This window comes from Carlito syrichta, unplaced genomic scaffold (assembly GCF_000164805.1).
Source record: "Carlito syrichta isolate Samal-C Ts95f unplaced genomic scaffold, Tarsius_syrichta-2.0.1 Scaffold302367, whole genome shotgun sequence".
Lineage (NCBI taxonomy): Eukaryota > Metazoa > Chordata > Mammalia > Primates > Tarsiidae > Carlito > Carlito syrichta.
Genome location: NW_007246463.1, coordinates 485,732 through 508,522, shown reverse-complemented (window position 1 = coordinate 508,522; position 22,791 = coordinate 485,732). Strand labels below are relative to the sequence as shown.

The 22,791-nt window shown below is 39.0% G+C and overlaps 1 long non-coding RNA gene across 1 annotated transcript; it reads left to right on the top strand.

The window, feature by feature from the left end:
* Nucleotides 1–1,864: 1,864 nt before the first annotated feature.
* Nucleotides 1,865–11,818, top strand: LOC110595495. Its single transcript, XR_002481885.1, has 2 exons — nt 1,865–2,474; nt 11,705–11,818. It is a non-coding gene; the product is annotated as an uncharacterized LOC110595495 (long non-coding RNA).
* The last annotated feature ends 10,973 nt before the right edge of the window (nt 11,819–22,791 follow it).

Here is a 22,791-nt window from a genome sequence, read left to right as displayed (position 1 = left end):
ATAAGCATCTGAACAAGATATTTATATTGACAAGTAATTATCAAGTTTCTAGAATTTATGAAGAATACAAGAAAAAAAAATTGCAGCATTAGTTACCAAATGGCAATTAACTAAATGTGGGGCTTAGGTGAAAAAAAAGCAAGGAAATATACAAGGTCTTGAATGTTCTAACAAAGTGAGCAGTCATACCCTAAAGGACCCATGAGGGAAAGAAGGTGACAGAACAGGCTGGAATGGAATGTGGGAATTTCGTAAAATGAAAAGGGGTCTGAAATGCAATTCTAAAGATTTTTGTCTAATATAAATGAAGAGTAGAAAAATGTTTTTAAAATTCAAGTGTAAAGAATCTGATAAGTATTGTAGAACGCTAACTGGATGGCACAAAGAAGATAGATTAGAGGAAACACTAGTACTGTTATGGGTTGAATTAGAAGACATGTTGAAGCTTTGACAACCGTGAACTTATTTGGAAATAGGGTCTGTGCATATGTAATCCAGTTAAGATGAGGTCATTAGGGTGAGCCCTAATCCAATATGACTGTTGTTCTTATAAGAAAAAGGGAAGACAGAGACACAGGGAGAAGAATCCATGCAACAACAGAGCAGAGACAGGAATTATGCAGCTACAAACCAAGGAATGTCAAAGATTGCTGCCAACACCAGTGCTAAGAGAAAGGCATGGAACAGATTCCCCCCTCTTGAGCCTTGAGAATAAGCATGGCCCTGTCAACACCTTTTCTGACTTCTAGCCTCTAGAACTGTGAGAGAATAATTTTCTGTTGTTTTAAGCCACACAACTTGTGGTTTACTCTTAATACAGCAACCCTAGAAAACAGATACAAGTATGAGTAGACCATTTCAGCCAAGAAATAATGAGGACTTGAATTAAAGTAGTTGGCAGTAAAAACTGGAGAGGAAGTCGGGCTCGGTGGCTCAGCCTGTAATCCCACGCTTTGGGAGGCTGAGGTGAGTGGATTGCCTGAGCCCGCGAGTTGGAAACCCGCCTGGGCAACTTGGCGAGACCTCATCTCTGCAATAAAAACAAAAATTAGCCGGGCGTGGTAGCGCACACGTGTAGTTCCAGCTACTTGGAAGGCTGAGGCGGAAGGATTGCCAGAGCCCAACAGGTTGAGGCTGCGGTGGCCGGGAGCGGCCACTGCATTCCAGTGTGGGCGATTGAGTGAGACTCCAACTCAAAAAAAAAACTAGAGAGGAAAAAGTGTGTGATGGGCCAGGGCTAGAGTTGTTATAAGACGAACAAAGCAATGAGAAGTAGAAACAGAATGATGGAGCCACAAGGAATCCCTTACATGATAATACGGTACAGACCTGAATGTGGGTGGGTCCCTGTCCACCACCCTCCCAAACTGCTTCCAGATCCCATCAGGGCACTGCAGGGGTGTTGAGGAGTGATGCCTATAAAGAAGCCAGGTCCTTTGGGAGTCCCAGGCCCTCCTCCAGCTAGTCTAGTCCTAATAGCTCTACAGGCCAATCTTGGAGGTGGTGTAGAAGGGGAAACTAAGGACCCGGGACTCCGGCTGTCAGGCCTGAGCAGGGAGCCTAGCAACGAAGACTGGCATTCGTTTGACGTTTCCATCTTCTCCTAGTTCCCGCACGTCTCAGGAGTGTGTTGAGGAATTTCTTGGAAATGAGAAACCAGAAACCGTAAGTCTAACCTAGTCATTCTAGAAGGTGGGAGGCAATAGAAAGGAGAGAGATGGGAAAGTTGCTCAAATACAAGACCAGTGAATCAGAGGGAAGAGGCTCAAAGCAGCAGAACAAAGCTTCAATAAAGAGATATGGTTACTTGGAGAGATGGCCTTTTGTCCTTTGTTCTATTACTGGTCAGAGGATGGGGAAGAAAACTCGAACCTGAGACAACAGCTCTGCTAAGTGCCCTTGAGAGGGTACAGTGGGGTCAGCAACAAAGCCAGACCACTAAAGAGAAAAAGAAATAAAGGGAGGATTGGTGAGGAGAAATGAGAATGATGGGAAAAAAAATAATTTTTTAAACCAAAAAAGAATCAGAGAAGAGCAGAAGTGCCTCTAGGATAAAGCTTGGCAGGCAGTTAGGGGAAAAGGGTTGTTAACCTCTTTGAAACTCTGACTACATTAGAAGCCTCGCAAGACAGTCGTCGCTGACACGGGCAGGGAGAGAAACGATTCTGTCTATTGTTCTTCTGAATTATAAATCACTGACCTATTGATGATTTCTAAAGGGAAAATGACTTCAAGCTTCTTAGAGTTCCCCCAAAGCATTCTCTATACCCAGTATAACACGGGAAGCGCTGCATTTGTCTTTGGGCATTTTATTTGCCATGCCCTGAAATCTTCCATCACCCTCTTGCTAGTAAGGGGCAGTCAGCAACAAGAATGAGTGGAAGAGGGAGAAACCCAGAATATGATGAGGACAGCATTTCAACCATCAGACTGTGTGTTGTGTGATATCAAAAGACTCTGACAATGTTCTAGAGGTAAATTCAAATATACAGCCTTTTGGGATTATCACATATATTGTACAATATATTTTGTGTCTCTAAACATGGAAATTATAAGCTGAGTAGAAATAAATACTTTAAGTTATTCAACAAATACTTGATGAGTATTCATCATAGCAACTAACATGCATTGAATAATTATTGCACATCAATGCCTATGCTAAGTGCTTTGCATGGTTTACGTCATTGAAGCCTCACCAATAGTACAATGAAAGAGATGCTCTTGTTAGCTCCACTTTACAGATGAGGACACTGAGACCCATGGTCCCATGGCTAGGATGAAGCGGAGTCAAGTATGGACTGAGGTAACATGACTCAAGAGGCACATACTTAACCTCTTTATCATGTACCCCTGTATCATTTCCTGGGTGAGGCATAGAAGATGCAAGGGTTATAGGGGGCTTTAGAGAAGGGGAAGGTTGATGGAGGGGAGTTAATTAAACAGGCTAAGTGAGAGGTGGTACATGATCGTAGCCTTAAAGAATAGGCAGATTTGAGTTGGCAGAGAGTGAAACAGAAGGCTCCCAGGTGAAGAATGAGAAAGTATTTGAACACAGTTCAAAGACAACATGAAATAGGAGTCTTTGTAGATAATTAGAGACTACTTTGACTAGAAGAGACACTCTATGAGCAGCAAAAGAGGTCCAACAAGATAGAGTTGGCCATCAGGCAGAAATGTCTGACCTGGTGGGAAACAGGAAACCATGGGTGTTTTTTTAATCTAACCAAATTGTTAAAGGTACCAGCAATGGTATGCAGGATGAATAAAACCTTTTTAAAAAATAAAAAGCCTAGAGCCCAAAGATTCCAGCTAGAAGGTTTGTAGAAAGAAGTATTAATATGAGAATTGTTTTAAAGGAAAAGTGATAGAACTTACAAACTGTGACATATTAAAAGAGAGTAGATGAACTGATTATACCAAAAAGAACCAGTATTTACTGAGTACATACTGTTTCCTAGAGTGGTTTACATGTAATCATGCCTTAATTCTCATAATAGCACCATGAATTAGAATTAAACCAAGACCTGTTCGAATCCTAGGATTTTTGTGGTTACCCTACTGAAGTTAGTAAAGACACTAATTTTTCAAATAGTATTATAGGGGCTATTGTGATACCATTGACAGGGTGAAAGAGTTTGGAAGTTTAGGGGCAAGAAATAACAATTTTGATTGAGGATGGATAAACTATTCAAGTGCAGTACAACTCATTATGTAACAATAATTATTGTTATTAATTTTGATTCTACTATAAATCAGGACCCTCCACAGATAGGAAAATCAGCAGATACTCAAGTCCCTGATATAAAATGGCCTGCCCTGACTACCCTCCTTTATAATAATAATTATTATTATAATAATTATTAATTATTGAGTGCCTATTAGGTACCAATATTCTCAACATTTTAAATGCCATAACTTAGTTAAGATAGTAATAATGATAACATTCACTATTATAATAATAAGTGTTTATATTTGCAGTGCTGATAGCATGCCAGGCACTGGAATATGTTTTAAAATATATTAACACATTTAAGCCTCACAAAAAACGTGTAAAACAGATACCGATGTTTTATCTTCACTTTAACAGATGAGGAAACTCTTATCCAGATAATTTAACTTACTCACCCAAGTCATAGAACTAATGATTAGCACAGTCAAGATCTGAAACCAGGCTCTCTAGCTCTAGACCCTATGCTCTTAACAACAGCTCTACAAAAATCATAAACTGAGGTCAGGCAGGTCTGGGTTCAAATCTCCATCTTGCTACTAACTACTTGTGAGACCTTGATTATGTTCCTTTTTGTGTCTATGTCTCAGTTTTTCCATAAGTAAAATCAAGGATAGTAATAGTACTTTTCATGTAATAACTATGAGGGTTAAGCTGTGTTTATCACAGTGCTTCGACACACAAAGAGTTCAATGTGCATTTTATGAATCAGAACATACATGAATAAAATGCTTTCTATCCATGCGGCACAATTATCATTTTGTTATAGCCTCCTTTATATTAATTTTTCTGTGCATACACTTTTTTGTCAGTCCAGCTAGACGATATGCATCCTGGGAGCAAACCACATGCTTTCACTTCTATATTTGATCTTGTGCTCCAAACAGCAAATAGAAAGTTACTCAATAATAATGACTTGCAAGAATAGGCCCTCACTAGGGGCCAGATATTGTAGTAATAGTCTTCACAGCAATCCTCGACCAGAAGTTCTAATATTAATTCCAGTTTACAGACTAGGAAACTGTTCCTTAGTGCAATCAAGTGATTTTTCCAGTGGTCACACAATGAGTCCATGCAGAGTCAGTAATCAAACTCAGTTCTATTTATCTCCAGAACTCTTGGGCTTACCCACCATGCTCTACTGCCTCCTCAAAGACCTGACTGACACACTATTTGACAAGGTCAGGACCATCCTCACCTGCCCTGGGGGGAAAAAAAAAATTCTGCTTCTGAGGTTTTGGTCTGTTTGGCCTACTTGGCTCAGTCAATCTCCAAGTTCAAAGCTTTTCTGTAGGTCCTTCCTCTTAGTGACCCAGGCACAGCCCACCTAACCAGGAGTCAGTGATGGATGTCACAAACAGGGCTGCTAGAGACTGGAGCACCCACGAACACCCTCTGTCTTCTCAGTACGTTATGTCTTCGGCATTTTCTGTGCTTAATAACCTCTAGCAGATCCACTGTGAAAATCACGCTCAATAGTCCTCAAAATTTCTAATTTCATACCTGTGGTGAAGTAACCTTGTAGCTGATCAAAGAGAGCACCTTTAAAGCTCACAGTGGAAAAGGCATTGGCTCCTAACCTTCTGCAGAGCTGTTTTTAATACTTCCTGCAAGCCGTTATTGGAGACTTTATTTAGGCTGTATTTCTTCATTTCAACATCTATGTTTAGCAGTTCTATAAAGGAGCAAAATGGGTTTAATGGCCTGAAGTAGCAAAACAAATATAAGTGGGCCTCCTTGGAGAAACAAAAAATCAAAAGACCATGGGGGCGACTTCCTGTTTCCTGGTGACTAGGGGTTCAAATTTCTTTTGTGTGACTGTGAGTCAAGGGGAAATTCATGACCACCAGGAAACAGTCAGATCTTCCTTTCAAAGTCTGCTCTTGTAGGCTAGATAATGACAGAGGGGGTGAGGGGGGTGAGGTGGAGAAGATTCCTTAAAAAGCCATGCAGATGATCTTCTCATCTGCTGATTTGTTTTTTGTTGTTGTTTTTTTTTTTGAGTTGGAGTCTCACTCTCGCCCAGACTGGAGTGCAGAGGCCGCTCCCGGCCACCGCAGCCTCGACCTGCTGGGCTCCGGTGATCCTTCCGCCTCAGCCTTCCAAGTAGCTGGAACTACAGGCGCGCGCTACCACCCCTGGCTAATTTTTTATTTATTATAGAGATGAGGTCTCACCAAATTGCCCAGGCGGGTCTCGAACCCGCGGGCTCAGGCAATCCACTCCCCTCAGCCTCCCAAAGGCACGGGATTACAGGCTGAGCCACCGAGCCTGGTGATTTAATTTGTCTTATTGTGGATGAGACAGACTCATATTCCCTTTCTGGAGAATAAAGAGTTTTCATTACACAAAACAGATATCCGCTGGGTTTGGGCGTATATACAATCTAGAAACTGGGGGCTTCTCAAGGCATCTACATTCAGTTTCCTAGTAAGTGTCATGGGTGCCATTCGCTCTGTCTTGGAATCACTCCCCTCTGCTCTCACATGGGTTGTTCCTCTTCTCTCCTGCCCTAACACTCTGACCAGATCAGATACGATGGAGCCCTGAGTAGGCTGACTCTGACTCCAGGATCGTTTTTCTTATTGACTATGTGATTTTAAGGAAGGGAATTGACTTTCCAAGTTCCATGTCTTCATGTGAAAATGGAGACAATGATAATACCAGAATGATGGATCTGTTGTGAAGAGTAGAACCAACTATATAAAAATCCTTTGGACAATAACATTGCAAGCACTAAGACCCCAAGGGCTGAGTGCTGTTAGAGCAGGCAGTTGGAGTATGTTTCCCCAGACCAATCAATCCAGCATTCCTGTTTCAAGGCCTCCTATCTAGACCTTCAGGAGCAATTCTCAGCTTATTCATAGTAGAATCAAAATAATCAGGTGAGAGGTAAATTTATTCATACATGTTTTAAGTCAAAGCTTTCCCTGTGTCTACCCTGAAGCAGTGTGAGCACTAAAATTATCTTAATTTTACCATCTATTAAATAGGAACCAAAACTCAATACTTCTCTTACTGTTGTACAAGTATCATCCCATTCAATAATCTCCAAAATCTCCCAAGTCTGAGTCTTTCCTCCTATCTTCCTCTCCTTTGATAAGCAACACACCTCCCTAAGCATGGAGCAAAGGAACTTCCTTTTTCCTCTGCCCCATAACCAACTTCGTACATTTGTATAGAACCTCACCTAAAGTCAACCAGCAAATGACAGGCCTTTTCATTCTGATGGACTGTCACCATCCCTGACTGCCCTAGACTGCCAGACTCCCCTTGAGGCTCTGTCATTGGCTAGGTGCAGCGATATATGACCATTTTGCTATGGCTCTACATTGGTGAATGGGGCTGGGTTGGGGAGGAAGGGGTGTGGATGTTTTTGATCGTTACAGTTGTTTTTGAGTAATTAATTTGCAAAATTTCTCTTCTCTTTCTCCTCCTCCTCCTTTCTTTCTTTTTTGTGAGTGGGAGTCTCACTGTGTTGCCCAGGCTGACTGCACACATGCACGGCTCACTGCAGCCTCAACCTCCTGGACTCAGGTGATTCTTCCACTCTTTTACTCCAGTCTCCCAAGGAGCTAGGATTACAGGCTCGTGCAACCATGTGCAGCCAATTTTTCTTTTCTTTTTTTTTTGTAGAGACAAGTTCTCGCTATGTTGCCCGGGCTGGTCGTGATCTCCTGGCCTCAAACAATCCTCCTACCTCAGCCTCCCAAAGTGCTAGGATTGTAGGCACGAGACACCACACCAGGTTGTAAGATTTCTATTCTTGCCTGCGCCCGAGTCTCTGAGTAGGTCCCAGGTCATGGAGGAGTGGAGTTCTAGTTATTGCTGATATATTTTATTTTTTGTTTTTGAGTTGGAGTCTCACTCTGTCGCCCAAGCTGTAGTGCAATGGCACATTCACCACCACCCCAGCATCAACTTACTGGGCTCTGGCAATCCTTCTGCCTCAGCCTTCCAAGTAGCTGGAACTACAGGTGCGCACTACCATGCCCAGCTAATTTTTGATGTACTGTAGAGAAGAGGTCTCACCAAGTTGCCCGGGCTGGTCTTAAATCCACTTGCCTCAGCCTTCCAAAGTACTGGGATTACACGCTGAGCCACAAAGTTCGGTCTGGTAATTTTTTTTTTTACATGCCCAAATAATCCATTGCCCTTTAGATACAAACATGCTTAATATTATCTTCAGGTTTGGTGCCAATCCTCTAGTGGTCCAGTAGTTCCTTGGTATCATGAGGGATTGGTTTCAGGATTTCCCTTAGAAACCAAAATCTGGGGATAATCCAGTCCCTTACATAAAATGGCATAGTATTTGCATATAACCTACACACATCCTCCTGTATACTTTAAATATATCATCTCTAGATTACTTATGATACCTAATGCAATATGAATACTATGTAGATATTTGTCAGTACTGTGTTGTTTAGGGAATAATGATAAGGGGGAAAAAAGTCTGTACTCGTTCATACAGACACAATTTTTTGGGGGGGAGGGAATATTTTCAATCCACGGTTGTTTGAATCTGCCATAGGGAACCAAGGGATACAGAGGGCCAACTGTATTTAGAAACATGAAATAATATTCTCAGTTTTTACCATGACCATGGCTGGTTGCTACTGGCATTTTGGGATGGGGCAGGATACCTTGCAATGAGAACGTTAAGACAACGAAAATTATCATGCCAGTGCTTCCTTTCTTAAGAAAACTGCAATTACGAGGGTGGGGTGGGGGGAGAAGTAGAATAATATTTTGGAGGGCAGGCCTCTAAAACATAAGTACAGGCCTCCCCGCTAGGTAAGTATTCCAGGAACACATCAACATCAGTGTTCCAGCTAGCATTGTTGCGAGAGGCTGTTTTCAGTTTCAGTGAAAATTTTTTGGAGAAGATTCTTTCAGCGCTTTTGCCCATTTCATGATGGGTGATTTACGAGAACACCTGCCCACACCGCACTAGGTGTTCAGCAGTTTTTGACCAAAAAACAGTATGACATCCATGCCCCACCCTCCCTATTCACCCGATCAGCCCCAAGCGACTTTTTTTGGTTTTTTGTTTCCCTAGATGAAAAAAGTCTGAAAAGTCTGAAAAAAGAAATGTTTTGCTGATGTGGAAAAGGTGAAGCCAAGAAAAGGTAGAAGCACTAAAAGGCATCAAAACTGATGGCTTCAAAAACTGTTCTGAATAATGGAAAAAGCATCTTGATAGGGTGTATTGCATCCAGTGAAGAGGACATTGAAAGTGACTGAGGTAAGCCCAGGCTCAGTGGCTCAGCCTGTCATCCCAGCACTTTGGGAGGATGAGGCGAGTGGATTGCCTAAGTCCATGGAATTCAAGACCAGCCCAGGCAATTTGGTGAGACCTTGTCTCTACAATAAATAAAAAATGACAGCGACTTGGAAGGCTGAGGAGAAGGATCACCTGAGTCCAGCAGGTCAACGCTGGAGTGGCCATGAGCATGCCATTGCATTCCAGCCTGGGCGACAGAGTGAGATTCCAACTCAAAAAAGAAAGAAAGAAAGAAAGAAAGTGACTGAGGTTTAAGCAAGAGTACATATATAATTTTTTATAAATAAATTCCTTTTGTGTTTTTGTAGGTCTCTGCTTGTATTTGTACCTTTTCTCTTTCCTCAAAAATTAATCCAGTCTGAGGATTTCAATCAACATCCTTCATTCAAACTCAAATGCAAGTCTTAACTACTGAGTGTCTATAACTGCTAAGCACATTATCGTTCAATATCTCATTGAATTTGCTAAATGAATTGCAAGTTTCTTATGGTTACCCTTCCTCATGGAGGAACTAAAAGTAAGAGAAAACAAAGACTCCATACCCATATTCTGATCCTGAGTTCGGTACAATTCTATCACCTTAGGCTGCTTCTGTGATATGAGTTTTATAGCATTATTTGGATTACTAAAAATGTTCAAGTTTAGGTCTCATAATAGTAGAAAGAGAACAATATAAAGGAAAATAGAGTAAGGATAAAAGTAACTAACACACCTTTAAAAAGTAAAAACTGCATATATTGATTATATATAAAAGAGCCTTAGAAAAATGTTTAGGTGAATTTATGTCTGTGTACCTATGCTGACATCACAAAATAACTTCCAGTTTAAAACACATTTCTTCTATACATTTTTCTCACATCTATTTTATTTTATTTTAAAAACATTTTTATTTTAAAGATGTGGGGTACAATTAGGGTTAGGTATACAAATGGTCATTGTACAGGTAAAGTTTGGGCCTCACTTTGGTCTCTACTTCACCTGGTTTGAGATCAGGTACGCTTCTTGAAGACGTGTGCTCCCCCATTCCCTAGCAGTTTCCCACCACTGCCAATCCCTTTCTTGTAGTATTTATTTGTCTCATATCTATTTTAATTAAAAGGTTTAACTTAAATACTCAACTTTCATGTCCTTCTTATCTATCTGACCTTCTGGAATACTGCTGAGTAACACGGCATTCATAAGAATACTATTGTGTCCGTTACACAATGTAAAATGTATTCTCAATAGCCAAACTGTCCTCCTGACTCTGAAACCCAGCCATCCTGTGTTTCAGGTGGCCTTTCACTTGGGCTTTTAAACCACTTTACAGATATCTCTCTATTCTCCTTTATTTTTTAAATTGGGAAATAGATCAAATAGAAGTTAAGTGGCATATAGAGGTCAATGGCAGATTACTGGAAGACCCAGGGAAAGGCATCACCCTGGACTCACCTACAGTTATCACTCAGGTAATTTAACATTTCTTCAGAAGATTGAGGTAGCCTGTGACTGTAGGAGCCAGACTAAAGAGATTATTTTTTTCATGAGGTTTCTGCAAGCAGGTTTACAATTAATTCTGATTCAACCGGCATCTCTTTTCTCGCTACCACAAAATATCTATATTGAAATCAGGTTGACTGCTCATCTTTTCTTTCTATTTGTTACCTCTGCTAGGGATCAATAAAGATAAAAATATTTGGAGCTTTGTGTTCAATATAAAGTTCCTGTATGCAGTTTCTTGATACGATGATTTTGTAAGGAAGCAAGTAGCCGAACTAGTTTTGCAGTGCTTTTGATAAGAAACTGCTCTATAATGGTGCCCATCTCTTTACTGCTAATTGACAAAACATCATGAGAAAAATACCTATATTTTGAAATTGTCTTTAAAAGCTCCGGTGACACCGAATACAGACCACTGTTTTGATAAAGATGTATGTAAACATTTGACTATTGCAATCCCAGCTTTCTTACTGTAACATTCTAGATCGGGATCTGCAAGCTATGACTTAGGACTAAATTCAACTGCTGCCTGCTTTTACAAATAAAGTTTTTTTAGAATAGTCTTGCTTGTTCATTTACATATTGTCTATGACTGGTTTTGTACTACAATGGCAGAGCTGAGTAGTTGGAACAGAGACTGTATGGCCTACAAAGTCTGAAATATTTACAAACTAAACATTTACAGAAAAAGTTGTCAACAACTGTTCTAGATTAAACAATATATCAGCCCTGGCAGGTGTAAATAGTTTCCTTGTCTATATCACAGCACTTATAAAGTTTAATTCCAAGGTCCCAAGCAAAACCTTCCCAAGTTTTTTCCTTGAGACCACACACTTTGGAGTTAGAATCATCAAGTTTTGAATTATCTGAGCAAAGCTGCTTTGCAAATGTCAAACCAGTAAAGTAGATGATGACAATTTTGCTGAAAGACCATTCCACTTGTATCAGGGGAAACAAGCTAGTGGGAACATATTTGAGGACCTCAATTTCCCATACATTGCTCTCACGAGAGTACCATAGATGCATACCTCTGATGTACAGTCTGCCAAGTCAAGATTTCTGAATTTCTTGGCATAAGTTTGGTAGTACAGTATTTCTTTGATTATGGCTCCTTATAGCTGGCATAAATCTATTCCCTTTGTGCATATCCTTTTTAGATAAAGTACCAAAAAAAAGCATGACTCTTCCTTTTTTCTCTCCTTTTTCTTCAGGAAAAGCAGCTGTGAAGTCATAATTATGTTCACTTCCCACTGGCAACTAGCAAGTCCTTTATTTTTGTGCATTTGCAACTCACCAAGAATAAATAAAGTCCATTTCCTCCTTGAGGAGCTATTCTGCCATTCCACCTAGGACTTAACCGTTTGTCAATTCCTAAAACATCTATTGTTATAAACTGTTTCATACCCTTAAAAATGTAGGCCTTGTAAAATGAGGTAAGGAGGGAAAAAAATCTCAAAAGAATACTGAAAGAAAACATCTCTAAGAAGGAACAACAAATTTGCTAGCTTTTAAAAACGTATAATTACTGTTGTTGGTTAATTGGTATTATAGATTACCTAGTACTGACATGTAATTTTCTAAAACAAAGAGGTTTTTATCATGTTACTTTGTGCCATAGATTTAGAAACTTTTTGTTTTATTTTTACACATTGAAAAACAAAGGGCACAAGTCTTGAAACATGTGAGGATTTAGATAATTAATTGCATCTTATATTTAGAAATGATATCAGACAATACAGAATGATTCATGTTAGAATTTATGATTTCGGAAAGACTGTTATCGGGACTTTTGTTTATAAAGCAGCCAACTTTTCTTGGCTCAAATCTGGGTGAAGGCCAGGAACATTAATGACCACTTCTTCAGCATCACAAACCTTCAAAAAGTTCAGAAACAGAATCTATTATTGATGCTTTATGGAAAGATACATTTAATATTTGTAAATCCATTTGGATAGTAACATTGTTTTAAATAGACTGACAGATGTAATTTGTCTTTTAATGTTCATTATAATAACAATCATCTAAAGCCTATGAAAAATTTAATGTCAGTTTGTTGATTAGCCTGTTTTGGATTCACAAGTGCCAATTACTTCTTTTTTTTTTTTTTTGAATTGGAGTCTCACTCTGTCACCCAGACGAGTGCAGTAGCATGCTCACTGCCACCAAAGCCCCAACCTGCTAGGCTCAGGTGATTCTTCTGCCTCAGCCTTCCAAGCAGCTGGAACTACAGGCATGCACTACCACACCCAGGTAATTTTTTTTTTAATTGTAGAGATGAGGTCTCACCATGTTACCAAGGATGGTCTTGAACCCCCCGGGCGTGGGCAATCCTCTCTCCTCAGTCACCCAAAGTGTTGGGATTATAGGCTTGAGCTACCGTGCCCAGCTATGCAATTACTTCTTAAATGCAATTTTTACAAGGCACTATCCTCTCCTCAGAGGGTAACCCTGTTTGTTTGAGAATGTGAACAGACTACAGATTTGATTCTGGCTTTATGCTCTGTCCCGGGAAGCAACCTTGGTATTTAAATGGCTTCTCAGCTATTTGGCCCATGAAGAAACACTTCTGAGGGAAGACAGATGTTTGCTTGGGACTCTATTGTTGAAAGAGCTGAACTCTTTCTGTAACAGCAGGTATGAAGATCAGAAAGGAAGATTGGGAGCCCAGAAGAAGACATTAAGATTTTGTAAACATAGGCCTCATGCCTTGGTCTGAATGGATTGATGATAATGCTACAAAGAAAAACATAGCACAGAAAACTTGAGAATGAACCCAAAAGACGCAGGGTCTTAGTAAACTAAAAAGAAAGTAAATGAAGACCTTCAAAGCCCAGTGCATCTAAGAGATTTTTTTAAAAAATATTAATCCTTAAAGAATGCCACACACACAGCTGAACTCATGGAATTCCCATTCAATAATTGATGACTTTTTGACACTTATTTGAAGTTTCCTTGCAGGGAAAATGGCCCAACTGGCTCTTTGGAATTATTTCATAATTAAGCAGCCCTTTGCATGTACTAGATGTAACCACCAAATCAAGGTCATGTTTCATATAGCCTTTCCAACTTTTTAAAATCCAGAGTTTTAGAGTAATTTAATATTTTCTTTAGAGAAACAGGAGACAGGCGGTATCCACTGAGCATAGCAAACAGTCTCAGATCCAGAAGATAAGCCTACTGGCTATTCTTTTTTTTTTTTTTAAGATGTGGGGTATAATGGCTATTCTATTCTAGCAGCTCCTGTAATCTGCAGCCAGGACAATACCATCAGTATTAATAGCGACTAGATTTGCCATGCCATGTTGGCTTTATGTGAAGACAGCACATACAACCAAGGGGTAGACAAAGAAAACATGAATAAAGGCAAAGGTAAATAAAGCAAACAAAATAAATAAAATAAGCAAGTTAAATAAATTAACAATAAACAAAGAGTGAAAGCAAATGGCAACAAAGCATCAATTCCCCATCCAAATTACATACTTCATGTAATTTTTTGTTAGAATTAAACAAACGATGTATCTAAAGCCCCCAGTACACTCCCTGCCACGTAGTAAAACTCAATAAACGGAGGCCCATTCATTTATATTTGTTATCTGGAGGTTGCATAGGATGGTGATGAAAAGCACAGGATTTGGAAGTAGGTCTTGCAACATATTAGTAAAATTGAGTCAGCTTTTTAACCTCTCTGAGTCCTAGTTTTCTCACCTGAAAAAATGTTGGCAAAAGATTTCCCTCATTACCTTATCTGCACTCATTCTGCACTCATATCTGAATTGAAGCTGCTGTCACTGGTTAAGATTTATGATCTAGAATATTACACATTCATCTAGAGGATCGCCTTGCTTTCCTATCCCCCCATTTCCCTTCATTTCCTCTCTGCATTCATTCGTTCAATACGCCGCCGGTAATAGTCTGCTACAATTCAGAGTTTGAGTTCCTTCCCTTAAGACTTGCAAGCTATACATGTAAGAGACCAGTTGGAAAAAAAAAAAATCATTGTTTTTAATTTTTTAAATGATTTCATTTCTATTTTGAAAAGGAGATTTTTTTTCAGAGATAGATGGACTACCCTGGACATTTTTAACTTTGACAAGGACATTCTGTAATGTTTTGTGGGAGAACAGAATTTATCCTTGTACTGACTTCAAAAGGTCAGATATGTGCCTCAGTCCTCATTGATGTGTATTACAAACATCTTAGGAATCCATAAACTTGTATAAACTTTTTTTTTTTTTTTTTAGTTGGAGTCTCACTCTGTCGCCCAGACTGGAGTGCAGCCTCGACCTGCTGGGCTCCGGCGATCCTTCCGCCTCAGCCTTCCGAGTAGCTGGAATTATAGGCATGCGCTACCACGCCCTGCTGATTTTTTGATTTATTGTAGAGATGAGGTCTCGCTGCCCAGGTGGGTCTCGAACCCACGAGTTCAGGCCATCCACTCACCTCAGCCTCCCAAAGGCGCGGGATTACAGGCTGAGCCATCGAGCCCGGCTTCAACTTTCAAATACTCTGAGATTTGGTGAGGAAACACATGTCCATTCTGTTCATTACCTTTATGATGTACCAAACTTCAATTGTTTTATCTTTGAATTCCACATATGAAGGGACGCCTATCACCCATCAAAAAGCAAGTCACAAAGATTTAAAAAATTTGTAAAACAGTCTTGCTTGAAATTGAACTCTTATCATCCTTTTTTAAAAAATTGCTGCTAATACTTCTCAAAGAAAGTGAGCATATTAGATTGTGTCTTCATGTAATGAATTGTCTGTGAACTTCACTGTTTAGTCCTTGGAAGAGCATTACTAAAAATAAAATTGGATTCTTCCTGAAAGAAGGTTACAGACTGACTGCATGAGTGGACACATTGTGGCTAAAATGTCCATATTTCAAACTGTAATATAGTCAAGTTACATTGGTATATACATTCCTTGGCCACTGAAACAGTGTTACAGAATCAATATTTTTCTTTTTTCTAGAATACAACCAGTTAAGCTGTCATTATGAAACAAACAAACTGAGAATCAGGGGGAAAAAAATCTAACGAAGTAAGAAGTTGAAACTTGGGCTGCAAATCTTGTGCAAGGTAAAATGTTGCTATTTTTTAAAGGGCAGATTCTAACTAAGATATCCGGTTTGCTCTCTGTTTAAAATAGTAATTGAGGGATATTCAGTTGAGACGAGAGCAAAAGGAAGCAAGAATCATTCATCAAGTACATATTGTGTGCCCGTTGCAAGCGGTGTCTTTCAAAATTAGTACTAGAATCTTTATGAGGAGATTAGACTTCAGGCAGCAGGCACAGAAAAGCTAAGACTCTTACCCACAGTCACCTGTGCAGTAAGATTACACCAATGACTATTAACAGTCAAAACTTTTGATTAAAAGTCAGGTATTTTCTATTCTAATTATTAGAACAAATTAGAGAACCGAGATTTAGAAAGGCTGTCTCCCCAGCCCAAAGTCACTCCAGATCTAGTCATTTAATCTCTTTGGTATGACACTTGCCCCTCAGAACAAAACTAACACTTCCTCCATTTATCTTGTATCAAATGTGAAGTAATCAGATTATTGTATACTTGTTGCCAGTTTCATTTTCTGTGTTCCTTTCTCCCTTGCCCTTCCAAGTAATTTAATTGTCTACTTACGGGTGGGTTTAGTTCAGAGATGATCAAGAACACTGCACCTCCTCTACCCAGTGTTGTGGAATAAGTTAAAATCTGTTCAACAGTTGTTGATTGCATACTACCATAGATAGGAGAGCTAGAGGTAGTGATTCAAAGATGGAAAACACAGTTCCTACCTCTAAACACATATGCAAATTCAGCAATTGGATAGATAGGATTCAATAAGTCTAAATGCCATGTGCACAGTTAACATGCTCTTGGTGCAGAGAAAGAAAAAATTCCTACAAATGGGAGGCAAATAGATGGAAAGTGCTGAGATGAACTTGTTGAAGACCGTAGCATTTAGACTGATCTGGAAGGATGATTTAAAAGGATTTTAATTGGCCAAGAAAGCAATGGTAGAAGAGACTGCATAAGCCAATGCAGGAGACTCTGACATTCTAATTATATTCGGAAATTCACATATGATCATAGGACAATAATACTAATGTAAAGTGCTTATAAGGTAATAAACAAGGTACACAGTGCTGAAGAGAAAGGGACTGGGAAGATGAACATTCTGCCTTTGATAATTAATGATGTACCTAGACCAGGGGATTGAATCTCTGTTCTGTACTATCCCCAACTTTGCAGTGAGGAAAAGAATGGCATCGTCTCTGTCTGGGCATTCTTTTGTCTTGTTTTTTAATTTCGTTTATTTTTATTTCTTGAGTCAAAGTCTCATTCTGTTGCCTAGACAGGAGTACCGTGGCAATCCATGGCTCACCACAGCCCTGACCTCTTGGATTCAGGTGATCCTTCCACGTCAGCCTCCCGAGAGACTGGGACTACAAGTGCACACACCTCCAAACCCAGCTAATTTTTTTTTCTTTTTTTATTTTTTAGAGATGAGATCTCACTATGTTGCCCAATTGGTCTTAAACTCCTGTCCCCAAGTAATCCTCATCTGGGCATTCTTTAGAGTCACCTTCATAAAGATTTAGGTATACAGAAAACTGGGCCCAGTGAGAGACACATAACAAGCACTGAATATGTGACTCTAATATATTTCATTAGCAGTAGGATTAATTTTACCATTGATTATATATAATTAATAGAAATAATTATTACTCCCCAAAATCAACAAGAGCGAATTTTTGAAATAAAACAAAACCTTAAGCTAAAGATACTTTTCTTTAATAGTAGGATTTTTGTCTCAGCTAGTTTATGAGAAAAAGATTTAGGAGAAATAAGGGAATGTTCTAGCATCTTTCAAACCACATGATGTAGTTGCCTCCATATTCCAAAGGCTTACATTCTTTGTTCCGTGGCATTCGTATTGCCACAGAGAAGGCTTGCTGGCTTCAGGGCATTATGCTAATGTCTGAGACATTTCATCTATATCAAAGGACTTTAGAATTATTGCTAGTGACAACAATATGGTTCTTTGGGTTATGCATGGAATAAGAAGAAAAACAACAAACACACACTATCTTGCTCACTAAATAAATGACCACTATCCTTCAAGTGCTATTAAACCGAACTCTACCAGGTATTTCGGAATGATGCGTTAATTCTTTCCACTTTATTGTTAAAGAAAAAGGCGGGGAATCTCAGAAGTTTTTAAGCAGATGCTTTTTGGGCTGTGGCTCATGGAGTAGGTTAATTTGAGCTGGAAGAATGTGGAGAAGACATGCTAGTCCTTGCCACACTGGTGTCCCTGTCTGAAAAGCTATCCAGAAGTTAGAGTATCTAGGGCTGGCTTCTGCTCCCAAGTGGTTTCATCTTCCCTCTATAACTCTCTCTCACCTCAATGTTATCCAAGGGGAATTCTATAATTTTTCCTGGTTTAAGCATCAGGCATGCAAAGTCAGCACACAAATAGTCCTGCCTCTCCCCAGAAATTCTGGAAGTTCTACCTTCCCTTCAACCTAGTAAATCATTACTTGATAGTTAGGTCAACCCATATTTTAGTTAGCACATATAGATTCTAGTTATAGCATTTTATTAACATAATAGAAACAATTCCTGTTTTCTGGTTACACCATGGCAAATTTCCTCTTTTAGAACATTTGTTAGCAACATCCTGGAAATACAATTATGTCTTTACGTTAACAACTTTTAACTGAGATAAGAAGGCATCACTTCCCTAAGTTTATTTTGTTAAATTGTGTTTGTCATTTTTTAAAAGAAGCTTCTGCTCAGAAAATGTGAAAGAAATAATCTATCTCAAGTCCTTGGTTTTCTTGACCGTTCAAAAATTCTTTAAATAAAATATAATATGGAAGCTGTGTTCTGCATGTCAAGACCATTTCACTGTTGAGCCTTCACAGCCAGAAAACAGGCTCAAAATAATTAGAGTTGAACAAAGTCACGTTATCTATTTTTTTTCTCTCTGATAAGGAGGGGATCATTATAAGACCAACCGTGAGTACGCAGACAGCAGGTAAAGACTCTTTCGAAAATAAATTTAGATGAAGCAGAGTATATGAAGGGAAATAAATGCAATGTATAGCAGGTTAATAATACATTTACCTAAATTATCATCTGATTCATAAATAGCTTATTAGAAGCAGTAAAAGTCAATGGAGAATGATTGCAATATAGGGGTGCGTATTTCAGGGGACGTTTTCCTGTAAATCACATGTGAAAGATGCGGCCACTCATGAAGGACAGCTGTCTGGTGCTCCCAAGAAGCATAAGAACAACCCAAGGGCACCTCAGTGAGTTTGTCCTGAACAAATGATAATAAAATCCTGATCCCAAACCAGACGTTCAATCTGGAGGAAAAGATGAAAGCTTTTGAATGGGACTGGTCGTCACTGAGGAAACTGTGGTTAAAGTAACAATTTTTAAAGAAGATACCAACACAAAGAACATTGCGGTAAATCAGTCTATCCTGGACATGTGTTTTGTGTCACATTGAATTGTCCTAGGTGTCAGCAAACTGCCTGTTTTAAGGCCTCACTAGAGACAACATGATCCACTCCTCCATCTTTCCATAGATGCACAGAAGGACGGACTGATCTATTTATGATGTGTTTTTAGAAACGCAGACACTCACTGGATTATAAAAACTTAACAACTTAGACACTCCTTAGATGCGAACAATTAATATGAATCACCTCCCTTACCCTCTGATACCATATTCATCACTCATTAAAACAGGTGGTAACTTATCCTAGGCTGCCCGTGGTGCCAACTTTGACTGTACTATGAACCGTAATACAATATATCTTTCTCTCAACATCCCTTTTCCTCCCAGTTAACGGTGTCATGAATAGGAGAAGCTCTGCATTATTCTCTGACTTTCTTCACTTAAAACTTTATTGATTTCACCTGAGGTAAACTCACAAATCTATTTAATCATCTTTCCCATTTCCTTCTTTCATCTCTCCTCCAATTACCTGACTAAAATTTATGTTCAATTGTCTCTATTTTTCCTATATATTTTATCAATGGCCCTAATTAGAGCAGAAAATATAAGAACGATACCAGTAAAAACACAGTCATGTTTTTAAATATAATTATATACAATTAAAAAATTCTTTCATGCTCAAATATTCCTAGACAATAACCTGAAAACCCGAATTCCATTTCAAAAGTTCTAAAAGCATGTCAAATATCTCTTTTTTCTTCTTTAAGTAGAGAAGCATTTTATTAAGCCATACATACTCAAAGTAATGAAATACTATGTTATTCAATTATTATTCATGTTACCATACTACTGCTGTCTTAGTTCGTTCAGGCTGCTGTAACAAAATAAGACAGACTGGCTATAGAGAAGATAAATTTATTTCACACATTCTAGGAGGCTCGGTAGTCCAAGATCAAGGGATTAGCAGCTTTGGTGTCTACTGAGGGCCCTCCTTCAGGTTAACAGATGGTGCTTCTCATTGTGTCTTCACCTGGTGAAAGAAGTAAGAGGTCTTGCTCATGCCCTCATGACCTAGTCACCTCCCAAAGGTGCCATCTCTTAATATCTCCACCTTGGCAGTGAGAATTTGAACATTTGAATTTGGGGAGGGGACACAGACATTCAGATCATACCTCTCGCCTTTTTCCTCATTCCACATAAACACTTAAGGTATATAATGTGCTAATTAGACTTTAGAAATTTGTTTAAAAATTGAACTGCAATGTTCAAACAACTAGAAAATAATGAAATTGTAAGTTGGAGACCTATTATATAACTGCATTAAATTGGAAATCTCCAATTCAGTTTTTTTCATTTGACTTCAGTATCAAGATACTTCACATTTTTGCCAGGCTACTCACCATGTTCAAGTTATCTCTAATGACTACATCAAAATAGAACACAGCTGAAAGCAAAAACAAAAATCGAACCTCAGACATGAAACAAGTAGCAAGCAGAAAATATCTCTGAGAAATGCCTTATAATTCTAAAATTAATGTGGAAATATATTTTATAGAAATACTGCTTATGAAATTAAATCAGTGGTTTAAAAAATAAGAGAATAATTTGAAAAAAGAATAAGATTAATAGAAAAAGTTCACTCTGGTTTTGTCTCTAGAAACCATATTCAGCCAATAAATTAGACTGAACTTCATTGTTGTTGTTGTTTTATTTCATTATGATCAAAAGAATTGAAGTGAAATATAAAAAACAGATGACCAAATAAAGCCCAGATGAATTAAGTATATATAAACTAATATAAATTATAGTCAGTATAAATTGAATGTCCTCTCTGGGGACATTTTTCAACAACAATTTACATCTTTTTTTACCATAGACAAAGACCCCAACTAACAGTCATCGAGTGTTTGAAGAATGAGTCACTTTCAAAACCCATCCTAGTAATGAGACCATTGACTCTTAGTACCCAATTCACAACATCAACAAAAGGCTTTCAACTGCAATGCAAAGCCTTATTCCCGCACATCAGCTACCCAGAGTGCTGTGTAAAGGATTCTGTGGTCACCTGTATGATGAATCACAAAGAACATTGCCAACACACTTAGTAAACAACTGATCCAGGACTTCTCCAGCATTAAAATCCCAAACAGCAAATAAATGGCACTCGTGTTGCACCATCTCCTTCTGTGCCCATGGCAGACAGCGGGTGTAATCCCTGCCATAGCAGGGAAGATGTTGTCCACATTAGTGTCATTCATTTACTGTCATTTTCCCAGAATGTTTGAGAAGTACTTTCTGTTGCTCAGAGTTACAGAAAGCCTTTCCCTACGTGCTTATGCCATCTGTACCCTTCCAGGCACTGTTTTGTGGTGACTGTTCCAATAATAGTAGGGAAGATGCCACCACCCATGACATGGCAAGACATATCTTGTGTCTAGAGTTACAATGAAAATCATTTCTTCACAGAAACAAGCCTGGGCATAACAAGTATACATGAGGGGTGGGGTGACCCCAAAAACCAGAATTTATTTATTAAAAATTGTGTATGGATTCTTACATGTTTAAACTTCAGTCACTGTTAAAGTACTCCCTGTTTGATGTAATACAACTATCAAGACGCTTTTTCCACTGCTCAGAACAGTTTTTGAACTCATTGATTTCGATGCCTTTTAGTGCTTCTGTCATTTTTTGTTTCGCCTTTTCCACATCAGTAAAATGTTTCCTTTTGAGGACTTTTTTCATGGGGTGGGAGGAGTTACACAGAGTGAGATCTGGTGTATTTAATAGAGAGGATGGGGCATAAGGATTATGCCATTTGGGGTCAAAAACTGCTAGCTTAGGCAAGTGCACTCATAAATCCCTCATCATGAAATGGGCAAATGCGTTGAAAGAATCTAAAAAAAAAAAAAAAATTTATTGAAGCCAAATGTAGCCTATTGCAACAACATTAGATGGCACACTGATCCCTAGCAGGGAAAACCTGTACTACAAAGGGTCTGCCCCTCAAAAGATAATTCTGTTTTTTAGGGGTTCTCCCTTGTATAAATATAGTTGTTCAACAAATATTGAGACAATACACTATGTTTAGTACTCATATACATAGATATACATTTATACTAACTATAGTGTATTATCTCAAAATAGATATGTATATAGAGTTGACCCTTGATCAAGGCAGGAATTAGAGAGACTGACCTACAACATGATAAAAAAATTCATGTATAACTTTCAACTCCCCAAAACTTGACTATTAAAAATAGCTTCCTGTTGACTGGAAGCCTTACCCATAGCATAAATAGTCAATTAAAATATACTTACTATCTATTAAGTGGAAGTGATTCATCACTCATTATTTTCACACTGAGTAGGCTGAGGAGGAGGAGGAAGAGGAGGGGTTGGTCTCGCTATTTCAAGGGTAGTAGAGGCAGTGGAAAATACGATTCAAAGTGGATAGCCGGGCTCGGTGGCTCAGCCTGTCATCTCAGCACTTTGGGAGGCCGAGGCAAGTGGATTGCCTGAGCCCGCAGGTTCAAGATCAGCCCGGGCAACTTGGCAAGATCTCGTCTCTACAGTAAATCAAAAATTAGCCAGACGTGGTAGTACTCGTCTGTAGTTCCAGCTACTTGGAAGGCTGAGGTGGAAGGATCGCCTGAGCCCAGCAAGTCAAGGCTGCGGTGGCCATGAGCATGCCACTGCACTCCAGCCTGGGTGACAGTGAGATTCCAACTCAAAAAAAAAAAAAGTCTACGCCCTCAGTTCAAACATTTGTTGTTCAAAGGCCAACTGTATATCTAATTTTAAGTATAGGCTTTAACATGATT